The sequence below is a fragment of the Dermacentor andersoni genome, chromosome 7 (assembly GCF_023375885.2).
Source record: "Dermacentor andersoni chromosome 7, qqDerAnde1_hic_scaffold, whole genome shotgun sequence".
Lineage (NCBI taxonomy): Eukaryota > Metazoa > Arthropoda > Arachnida > Ixodida > Ixodidae > Dermacentor > Dermacentor andersoni.
The window spans coordinates 24725173-24737592 of NC_092820.1; the positions used below are offsets into that span (position 1 = coordinate 24725173).

Here is a 12420-nt window from a genome sequence, read left to right on the forward strand (position 1 = left end):
CCCCCAAAGAAGAGAGATTTACGCATCGGGAGCGAAGAACAGAAACGATGGATGGTTACGCTGCTTGGGTCTCTGCACGTTCGAATTGGCAATGTTCCGAATTTGTCGCTGTGTGGTGTACGCTTGTGCGCTCGTCATTTGCCGTCATCGCGCGGGGATATTTGCGCTGGATGTCTTTCACTTCGTAAACAAAACTCTGCACGCTGCGGCATCGAAGAAGTTGTCCTGTGTTTGGGTGCACGTATGCGCTTAGACACGGATAGCCTGCTTGCTCTCAACGGGTGTTCAACAGTCTACGCGCGCTCGTAACTTGCTCATGAGGTAAGCCCATTTTAATCTTATTTGGTTTGCATAACGTAGGTGTCAAAATTATGTGTGGTAAGCCGGTGTCGCGAACAGAAATATAGCTTCAAAAGACTGCTATGCAACGTCTTAGGGCAAAATGACGTATGAATGGGGAAAGGGATCACCCTATCTTTTCAGATCGATTCCAGTGGCAGCGCGATCGGCTCAATCGCAATTTCCGTGTGGTACTTGTCACCTTTTGCTCACTCGCGCTAAAAGCGTAGAATAAAACTGCGTTCAGTTGCGCACTTGTATTGACGCTTGTATTGGCTTGAGATCGTACTGTATCCGACACAAGAACTTCTGTTAGAATACGAAAATAAACGTTCGAGGCAATAGCAGTGGCTCACTACCTGTGATCGTTACTTTCTTGCTTGGGTACACGTTTTAATTGTGACCAGAAAAAAATAGTTCTTCGCTCTGGCTGCTCTGCTGTGTTCCCTTGGTGCAACTTTTTTGCGGTGCAGCAAGACGTGTTGCTTCGAATGATGTCTGGGCAGGCATTCGTGTCAGCAAGCAAGCAGTAAACGGTGTGTCAGTACGAAAAAATTTGGACATACAAGGGAAGCGAATGGTATCATCATAGACTCTATTTTACGAATAATTCAGTTGTATTACTAAAGCGGAGAGTGGATATGCATGAAAGTCAGATTGTATTGATACTCAGTAAAAACAAGGTAATTTATCATTACTAATTAATCCTTTTCTTTCACTGAAAGGCAAGTTGCTGTTGTTCTGCTGGAGCTGAGAAGAGGTCTGCTGCCTGCAATGGGTCCATCTCTCTCAAGTTATCGCAGTATTGTAGCTCTCAAAGTGAGTGGATTTTTTTTCTTCTCTTGGCTATTTGCCACCTGAATCATGACCAACTACTTAGCTGTGTAGGTGATCACTGTTAGTGACATCGGAGTGCTGGTGGACAAGCACTCCTTTATGATTGCAGCGCATATGACAGAGTGCAGCTGTGGCAGTATGCGAAGGTGTTAATCTATAAGCCAAATTAGCTTCTTTGAGGTAATATGTTAATATATTGATGTCATTGGATTGTGGTCTAGCAGGCAAAAATGCTAAACAAGGAGAAGTAATCTTAATTTGCACATGGTAAGATGCGCAAGCAATTCAAGCTGTTATACATGAAATGGGACATTTGTAGATGTCTTCTACAATGCTGCAGTCCTGAACAGCTTCAGAGTTAAGTGATACCACTATAATTTCTCTGTACAGCATGCAGCACACTTTAGCATTGGGGGAGGCTGGCATCAACAGGCGTCTACTTACTGTGAAGTTCAAATGAGGTGTTACTGTTAGGGTGACTATATCTAATTTATGCTTTAATTCTAATCTTGTATGAGGCAGGCATAGTTTAACCACTTGGTTAAACAATAGTGATGTAATATCTATGTATACAAGTATTACCCATTCATTTCTGCCATTTGGACAATGGCAGAAATGCATGGGTAATACTTGTACACATAAACATTACATCACTATTGTTTAACCAAGTAGTGCTCCTGCATGCTAAAATTTACAGGGCTATTATTAAAGGGCCCCTGAAACGGTTCGGACAAATTTTGTAGACGCGTAGGGTACAGCTTAAGTAGAACATTCACACCACAATTTAAGTGAAGCGTTACGTATTAATGGAGCTACAAGCGATTAGAAGTTACCCTCCTCCCTAGTCATGCTTTACCTCCTCAACTCGTTCACCGAGCGATCGGGGCTAAGCTCCGCCTTCACTGGTTTCGCGTCACGATGCGACGTCACATCATCCACTTCCGGTTGTTTTGGAGCCCGCCCCCCGCCCGCGTGAAACCTCTCCGCTAGCCGCTTGGCCGTCGACCCCAAGCGAGAGCTATCGAAGCAGCGTGCGTTGCGAGCATTCTGTCGTAGTGCCGAACGTGTCTGGTATTCCGGTAACCACTGGCAAGCTGGTCATTTCGGCAAATGACTGGAGGCATAAACTCAAGCTAATGAAGGAACTTTAGCGTAGACGTACGTGCGGCCTGATCGGTCTGCACGGTCCAGCCACTTGTTGGCGCAGCGCTTAACCAGCCAAACAAAGCGCTAATATTGCTCTCACCAAATGTAAAACATTTTAAACATTTATAAAAACAAAGTGTTGATGATTACACTCCTGCGAAAAATACACACCAGCAGCCAAAGAAGAATACACTTCGTTACTGCTACTTTGTATGGTTGAGCTCTGTGCCACCAGGTGGCTGCACCGTGCAGACCATTCGCATTTGCGATTCTGCTCATCCCATGGCTCATCCCGTTACGGCACAGTCAAGCGGCCAGACCCTGTCCCCTTGCGCTTGCATTTGCCCTAATACCGGACTCGCGAAACGCTATTGCGTTAGTAATCTTCCGGTGTAAAGTGACGGCCACAAACGCGCAAACCCTGGCGCCGATCGGATAGCGGCAGTCCGATGCGCAGCAGCCAGCTCGCTCGTATGCTGCCTTGCAGAGTGACACGATGTCGCAGCTTGACATATTGCCAGTCGCTACGTTTGCAGTCCACAAAGCAACAAAGTCGAATCATAGTGCTCGCGAAAAGACTGAGACCGACTCTGACCGCGGAGCTCTCGTCAAAATGGAGTACGTTGTAACACAAGCAGACGACACTTGCTGTGTGCCGGAAGTGCTTAATTGTATTGAAAAATTGTTCTTGTGCATTCTCTTTATGTTACTTTCTGTTTATAAAAACAAATGAACTAACATTCCAACTATTACGAATATCATTTGTTTACCATAAAGTTGGAAAAATTATTGATCACGCGCCCTGGTCAGCCAATCGCATAGCTCGCCCCACTGACGTCATATGGGTGATTTTCGTCATATGGGTAGGGGCGGCTTAAAATTCCGCCGAGCAGCGTGCTCCGATCGGCAGCGATGTGCATTTTTAAAACCTTATAATAAATTACACGCTTTACGCGGAGCACTTAGATGTGTCAATTAATGATCAGAAGGACCTACTCTAACGACTCAGTACGTTTGTAGAAAATCGTCAAAATCGTTTCAGGGTCCCTTTAAGTAATGTCAACTTTTGTTGTAACGTTAAGGCACCTTTTATATTATTACAGATTAGCACTATTGTGTACCATCATAGCGGGATATTTGCATTAAATGTATTTGACTTTGATATACAATCCTGCACAGTGGTGCATCATGAAATTTTTTTGATAGTTTCTGGCCTCAGAATGCACTTCACATTATATTGTTGTTTGCAACAAGACTATAATGCAGTTTTCTCTGCTTATATTTTGTGGCACTTCAAACTGCGGCGAGCTAAACCACTGGGCAGCAATACTGGAATCGCTACTGCGTGTGGAGCTGTCTTCAAACACACACAAGGAATGCATAATTACTTTTATTAGCGCAAAACAACGGACACAAGAAAGACGACAGAACAAGGCGCTACTTTTAACTGACATCACTTTATTGCACGCTCCTTTATAGACAGCAGAATCTAGAACAACATGCGCTGTGAACACCATGTGCAAGTACCACCAACATCTGATACAAGAGCACACTCATGCGACAGAATAAAAAAAAACCATATTGAGCACTGTACAAGGTTAAAGAAGGCACACTAATGCACTGTGACCCCAATGACTGTACGAAGAAAGCTTCCGATAACTCTCTGGCGGTCGTATCACGGCTCTTTTTCAAAATCGTAGTATCACGAAACTTTGCGAACATGAGCGATCCATACCAACTGGCACAGGTTCCCATTTGGCTCAACTGTAAAATGTGGAAGTGCAAAGCCATGTTTCGTGATACTACGATATTGAAAAGGTGCTGTGATACCACTGCCCGAGAGTTATCGGAATCTTTCTTCATACATTCATTGGGGTCACAGTACATTAGTGTGCCTTCTTTAACTTTGTGCAGTGCTCAATATGGTTTATTGGATTCCGTCGCATGAGTGCGCTCTTGTGTTCGTATGTTGGTGGTTCCTGCACATGGTGCTCACTGCGTATGTTCTTCTAGAGTCTGCTATCTATAAAGGAGTGACGCAATAAAGTGATGTCAGTTGAGAGTAGCGCCTTGTGCTGGTCGTCTGCTTTGCGTCAATTGCTTTGCGCTAAACAAAGTATTTATGGATTCGCACCAACTAGCCCGCCAACACATTGTGTTGAACGCAAGGAAATGTGGCTTTGCCTTGTTTGACTGTGTTGCGGGCGCTTCTGAAGTACTGTCTGTCCAATAACCTTGGTGGCATCGAAGTGCCGTCCACTTGCGTTGCTTTCTGTTTCATTGTGGCATCACATCACATTATAATCATAATGTGTATGTAATTTTTCTAAGAGACCCATATTCCTATCCTTATGTTATATTTGCTGTCGCATCATTTATATGCAAATGACCAGGGCTCCAAGTTCAATTTTATTGCAAAGTAAACTACTGGTACCTAAACAGTTCTGTGTAATCAGAAAACCGAAGTCAAACTGCCGAACAGTACCAAGCAGCAGCCTTAGTGCAGTGTCAAGTAGTCAGATTTTATTGGTCATGCAGAGGCGCACAGCGTACCTCTTTATTACTTGCTGAACAATTAAGCTGTGTGAAAACTGAGTATTTATGTAGCTGCAACCACATGCTATTGGCCATTGCTCCTGCCCTCAGCAAATGTGGAAGATTATCACGGCATTTCTTTTTCTAACTCTTTTTCCTTATTACAGTGGTATTACTGCACGTGTAAGTAGGAAACGGATCACATAGACAATCAAAAGCCAACAATGTGTAAACTTGGAACATTGATTGTACAGTTTGATGACCCAGAATAAGTAGAAATACACCATGAACGATTGACAATTAACTTTTACTTTACACAGGGCTAGAGCATACAGTAAGCATACTGTATGCTCATACAGTGTCACATAAATTTAAATTTTAGTGTAGCTTTCCAGTGTATGCTTCTATTGTTGCATTCTGTCAGAGGGATGGTAATGTTTCGCATGTCTAGCAACAGACTGTCTATATACAGTAGTAAAAATGTGCCAACTGTACTTTTTAATGATTTGATAGAATGTGTAGAAAAATAAAGCCATACAATCAACGCACAGGGATGTGACTTTCTCTGCACAGCTTGCAGGTTCAAAAAAGTATAGTGCAAGCTGTTGCCAAGGTTCCGACCAGAAAATAAAGCCAGTATAAAAGGGTCCACACCACTGATCTCTGCTACAGGGGATGGACAGCACATCGAGCGCCCTCGACTGAAGCCAACCTTGTCCCGGAAATTGGTGCTTCACAACTTTGCAGCAGCACTTCGTTTGCACGGGTGTGCGGCATTTCTTACCCTAACATGCCTGCCTGATGTGCCATAAGCTACCCAAGCAGTGTTTCAAGGTGTCCAGAATTTTTCCATTGCAGCGTCCACAGTGTCGCTAACATAAGTGGCGTGCAATGGAAACACTGGTAAATGAGAAAAGACTTGATGTAAGAGAACACTATCGTATACGAGTTCAGATTGTCATAAATATGGTTACCAGACATGTAGAGACCTCCTAAAATGGGAAAAACCACAAAGAAAATTTCTTCCGCAGCAATATTATCTGATCGCACGCACTAGTTAGTCCACCATATGCCCTGCTTAAAGGACAAGCGACTGCATGACACCGCATTTCCACTGGCTTCACCAACATCCGGTGCGGTGTGCTGCATCCAGCAAAACATATTAGAAATCAGTGGTGCACAGTGTTTTCTGTCCCCTTTCTCGGCGCCTACTGAACACATGGTAAACTGTTTCCAAAGCAGAAAAACAGGGGGAAAGGGCTCTGAACATATTGTAAAGTGGCTGGTACTGGGTAACGAAAGTACTGTGACATAGTAGATTTGCACCAGGCAACCTAGGAGCCCAAAAAGACTGCTGGTTACTTGCAAATGTCCAACCTATTGTGAGCATCTTGAAGTTCTTTTTTTATTATCATCGCTTATTTAGCTAGTGGAGACAGCTTTCACAACTGGAGAAGAAGCCTTGGAAGCATGAAACACTTCACAAAACCAGCTTCAATATATCATGTGTCTGCATCACATAATTTCATGGCTGCATGAGTGAACCCTCTGGTTAACATGTAAGAGTGCTCATGATGTTTTCCATGCATTATCCACTTTATCTACAGGTCAACCCTATCTTGATATTTAAGCTGATGTTGCGTTTAGAGAAATTATGGCCGAGAGCCAGCTTTTGAGAATGCAGATTGAGCTCGACAGATCAAACACCAGAACAAGTCGTTGATGATTTCACATCAAGAATCTTCAAAGGCCAGTTCATTTAGTGGTGTTAATATTCTGCTCAAAGTTGTTGATTGTTACGTTCATATGGTGCCCAAGCATTGCGGTAACAACTTCACTTGGAGTACATAGCAAGGGTGTATTCGACGTAAGCTGGTGGCTTTTTTCTGCGTTTTCAAAAACTGGTTTCTTGTTCAGTTTAAATTTTCAAATTTCGCATTGTTTATTATGTTGTGTCCTGTTTCCTTTTCCTACAGCTTCTTAGTTAAACATCTGAATAGTGAACACAACTTGACCTTTTGCTTGATTTTCTAGATTACCCGCCCTTGATGCAAAACAATTTTGCTTCAAAACTGCTTCTACCGTACTGAAAGAATAACTTGAAGCAGCCATAGCCACCAATAACATGCAAGAGATGATTATGAAAATTGTAATATTGTTTTTTGATCTACAGGGCATCCTATCGTGCACCAAGATTTAGAAATATGTAAATGCGATGTAACTAGACAGAAGTAAGGTAATGTTTGCCATCGCTTGGAGATAGTCGGATTATATTTTGCATTCTGCCTAATTACATAATTGTTAATTAGTTAATAAACATCTCAAATAATTAAATGAAAAGGTCAATGAAAAGTTGTAGAGCAATAGGAAAGCCCCCCGATACACTTTTCTGTTACTGTTACTCATTGTGTGCTACATAAAAGTGTTTTTCCAAGGAATAAGCCTGCGAATACACGTAAAGTGTCTTGAGTGGCCAGTCATGTGTAAGTTTTGCGGTGCGAAGCCACGAATGCAACTTAAATGGGTTCTTTTAAGAAAAAGACTTAGCTCAGAAAATTATCCTTCTTTATTCAGCCTGTGGAGACAAGGTTTCTTAAACATGGCCATGGCCCTCAAGGCAGATGCCGAGGCCACATGCAGTTCCTCCAGTGACTGTGAAAAGGTTCCCTGGGGCACAAGTGTAATTTGGCACCCCCACCTTTCCCCTGCAGCTTTTCTGTCCACTTAGCTAACCAGGTGGGTAAAAGGTGGCAAAGGGGAAAAAAATCAACAGCTTCAAACATAGAACTTGCTCAAGCTCAATGCATTTTTGGTGTGAAGTTTTTCCGTTATCATTTATCAAAAAAGGGGGTAATAAGTATATGATATGGTCTTCATACGGACACCTCTTTCACGCAGAGAATTAGCAGTAAAAAAAGCAACTTATGGAGGCTTGAATATTGGCCAGGATGCTGTGGCATAGATATGATAATGATTATGTATGTTTCTGGTGAAGGTAGTGGTAGAAGAGTGATTAATGAGAGCTTATATATAGATTTAAAGACATTTCGTTCCAATGCCAGAATTTTAAACCATCCCAAATAATTCTTGTGTTTGATAGTCTATGCATATCGCGTGACAGTGCTTCTTGATGCTTGCTTCTTGCTGACATAATTCTTATGCTGCATAATTCACCTGTTCAAATTGCCTATTTCTCCCGTTCAAGCAACTTTGCATTCATCATAAGAAACCTAGTAAATATGTTCCAGAAACTTGGTGATGAGATTAGAGGGCGGCGTGCACCCCAGGCTTAGATATGCATTCCGGAGCCTCATATCTTGCATATGTTAGAAATACTCCTGCTAAGCAAGTTCTTGGTGTCATACAGGTTATTTGCGAATAAGAATTTGCCTACATTGGCAAAACAGTCCATCTAAAATATGTCAAGCGATATCGCTGACAATGCACACACATTCCAACTGAACTAAATACAAATAAATATAGCACCAAATGCAAGAATCATTGGCAATATGCCGTTCTTTCAGTGGAATAAAATCTGTCCTGCGTCGTAAATCTCGAATCCTTTATAATCCAGACTACTAAATACCTCATGAGGGTTGTGATGTGAAATATACATGTTGTATTTATTCCTGATTTTTTTACTTTAAGACCCGATAATGCTTAAACAGCAGTGAAAGAACTGAGATCACAGTACTTAATACTTTATATTGCTCCAGAAATCCGTTTCTCTGCCGATCGCCGCATCCGACACTAACATTTTTAACCTAAAATGTGAAACAGAAGCTGCGTAACACTTAGGGTGGTGCTATTCACTTTGATTGTTTGGGAACAAAACCAATAATGCACATGTTATTGCCCTACGTGTCATTACCTTTGAACAACAAAAAGGTAGGGCGCTTGCGTTTTGCAAAACTGCATGGAGGTTTTTACTGTGTGCAATTAAAGTTAGAAACCTTCACAGCTGATACTAAATGCATTCTCCACAACTTTAGGCTATACAGGTGCACTACTTTACACAGTACACACTCTTTACCTCGTCACTGCCCAGGTGGTGATTCAGATTCTTCAAAGGTGTTTCATTGTATGGGATGGCACATCGCGCTTCACTTATTTGCAGAATATTGCATTCCAATTGTGTCATATGAGATAAATTCATTAGAGAGCTTTAACTTGCCCTCAATGTATTACGGCTGTGTACTGGTCAACTGGCAGCAGCTTGCAGTGCTTGTGGAAAAAATTGTAACTACCATATTATATGTAACTGCTACTGCACAGGTATCGGCAATAGCAATGGTTAGAGTACACTTGTTTCTTCTACTCTGGGGTATGCATCCTCCACCAGAAAATAATCTTCTTGTCTTCCTCTTCTACCACATTAGAATGTGAAATTGGGTGTAATTTGTAGGGTATACTCTTGCATAAACTTCATGAGCATTTCTTCTTCTCTGTGCCACACATCATTGTTGCTGTGACTGTAGAAGCAGGGTGCCTGTTTAAAGCACCCGTAGGGAACAGTCTATGAGTCTTTAACGAACAGTAAGGATAATGAATAATTTTTAGTAATTTTCAACAAATTTAGCACTCTTTCCTTTCCACTGTGGTGTTTTTCAATCTCTAATGTTGGCACAAGGTTGGACTGCAGGATGTCATGTTGTGTGAAAGAGTGCACTTGGGCGCCTAACACCTCATCGCCAGCATTCTGCTGCACACAATGTCATGAGCTTTCATTGGTCACTATCTCACAAACCGGTTGCTCCTTTGTTAGTTGGAATGTAGCATTAATGTAAAGCACATTTGATGTTCTAACATAAAGAATTGTGCCCTCTTATCCCCTAATTCTCCTCACTTGATGCCTAGTGTTATAATAGCATGGTTGACACCATGAGAGTCAGTGTGGTATATAATTGTGTCCATGGTGGGGTGGGGGGGTGTACAATAACTTAAGCAACTTTTCCAGATGACTTGAATCAGTATTGTGGAATGCTGGTTTTTTTTCACTCACTGTTACCAAGTTTCACCTTCGTTGTGGCAACAAGTATAATGTAGTTCGCTAGCGCTCCTGCCAACATATATAATGTGCATGCATCTGTGTTGAAAAAAAGACCAGCTAATGGTTTGCCAGGAGCTAAGGTCCATTTAGAGCATTAAATTTTGAGCTTACACCTGCGGAAATAACTGGTGAAGGAAAGCACACCCAGGAGAACTGCCCATAATATTTTCTTTCATTATAATAATGCTAAAGCTTTGAACAGCATTTGAACTGACTTTTTTAAAGAATGACCCATTTCCTTGTTCAAGTAAGACAACGGTTCCACAGGAAGACAGAAACTTGAAGCCGTCAACAGCAGCATGAATATAAACAGCGCTCGACGTTTTGCAATCTTGCACCTGGTTATATTGTCTTTACTGTATTATGGTCATACCCAGTTTAATTTTAATGTCCCTATTTTTTAATAATTGGTTAGTATATCTTTTCTTCATCGGCTTTCAACAAAATATGTATTCATAATGTGCCTTCATTTACAATTTACAGTGATCTTAACCAGATGCATCTTGATACAAAATTAATTTTCCCTAATTCTTCGTTTCCTTTTTCCAAATGTGCAAACTGTTTATCTTAATACCTATTTTGTCTTCTGGGAAGATTAGGTCTACTGGATTAATTACTGCTTACATGTGTACATCATTTTGTTTTGTCACCCCTACTCTAAGCAAGAACTGACAGCAGTGCTCATACCCGCTCCATCACAATCACCACTGCTGAGCACACCCTTCCTTCCTTTATTTAAACACTTTGGCTTCTATTGACCTATTATATGCGCCAGCTTCTTCTCCCCCAATGAGGCTAGGGGCCAATGACCTATGCACAATCCAAAACAACACAGCCAAGGAAAACATTTGTTACCCTGATGACGAGCACCTATGTCGAAATGTTGGCTACAGCAACATCCCTTGTTCCAACAATGTTGGTCTACTTACATGTTTTTCTAACACAGAAGTTACTGCTTTGTCATGTTCTGTGATTATACTTTTTTTCCGCTTTCTTTATGATGGATATTCACGAATACTATTTGTTTCTCCTAACAGCAGCAAGTTTATCCTTGCAAGCGTTTGGGGTCAAGAACAACTTTCACCAGGAAAAAGTGCAAGACGAGTGATTGAAGAAAATAAAGTAGCTTCTGTGATCTAAGAACTTGAGGACTGAAATGTTGCACCTTTTTGTATATATGCTATGCAATGCATTCATATCACAAAGTGCAAAGTGTTTGATCTCTGCAGTCATGCCAGTGTGTTGGCAAGACAATTTTCTTAATGGTGACCTGCTGCTTCGGCTATGAGCTGCATTCATGACATTTGCATTAAAGCAGATGTACTATCGTGGACTAAAGTACCCTGGAAATGCGAGCATCGACCAAATTGCATTTCTGTTCAAGACCGCTGAAAACAGTGGGTCACGTATGCACATTCCCAACGCAGATGTTAGCACGGCTGATCGCAGTAAATAGGGCACCAATAAAATTCTGTCGACTCTCGAACGTCCTGGGCAATTTTGTCCCCGATGGAACATTCTCCGAACAATGGATATGCTCTGCAAGAGGAAATACGGGAAGCACCTGTACTTTAACGGATATAGTACAGATTCAGCATACGGAGTCTTTCGTTTTCTGAATACGGCAAGCACCTGTATTTTAACGGTTATAGTACAGATTCAGAATACAGTGTTCCGTTTTTTTGAATACGAGAATCACCGTACTTTAACGGTTATAGTACAGATTCAGAATACAGAGTCTTCCATTTTCTGGATACACAAGCACTCGTATGTTGTATTACGGTCTCTCTATTACAGTTGTCCGTTCTACGGAAATGACCGTTCTTAATTTACGGAAAAGTGTTCGGTCACAAATTACCAGCAGATTTTCTTTAATGTAAGGCAAATTTTTTTTTACAGTGTGGGGCTCGAGCGTAAATCGGCCCTTAACATGCACTGCTATTGCAAGGCCACCAATTAGCTTTGCAACGAGATAATCAGGTCAGTGCACTGCGCGATATAAATAGTACGCCCTAAGCTGGGACGTGTCAGCATAGTAACGTCACGATATTTGTTAAAAAGAAGAAAAAGAGCCGAAACTCAGGGTAACACGGCGCTGGAACGTTACCGCTCAAATCTCCAAAAAGCTGCAAAACACAGTTGCTGCTGAGTGAGAGCGAGTATTGACCTGAGAAGCGCACAGGTCGAATAGAAAGAAAAGCTGAACGCTTTGCAAGTAACACCTTTCTGTGAAAAAAGAATGAAATTACCCTTGTTGTATAAAAAATGTAGCTTTGTACGCGTCCCTATTCGTACGATGTCGTGCCTGCCTCCTTCCGATGGCTTCTGTACATTAAAGGAAACTAATAGGACGTTGTATCAAAGTGAAGGCAAAGTAACTATGTCAACTGATCTGCTTTACGGCTATGGCAGCTTGCTGTGTGAGAAAACAGATCGAAAAGGAATAATTATGCAGTTTTAATATTCAGTGCTTTCGCTTCAAAACACGGCGACAAAATTCTGCGCTCCGACAA

General features: G+C 41.7%; 1 long non-coding RNA gene across 1 annotated transcript; it reads left to right on the forward strand.

Annotated features, from left to right (window-relative positions):
• The first annotated feature begins 233 nt into the window (after positions 1 to 233).
• LOC140219644 (uncharacterized) lies at positions 234 to 11058 on the forward strand. The gene is made up of 4 exons (XR_011895924.1): positions 234 to 321; positions 1065 to 1158; positions 5431 to 5623; positions 10945 to 11058. It is a non-coding gene; the product is annotated as an uncharacterized lncRNA (long non-coding RNA).
• The last annotated feature ends 1362 nt before the right edge of the window (positions 11059 to 12420 follow it).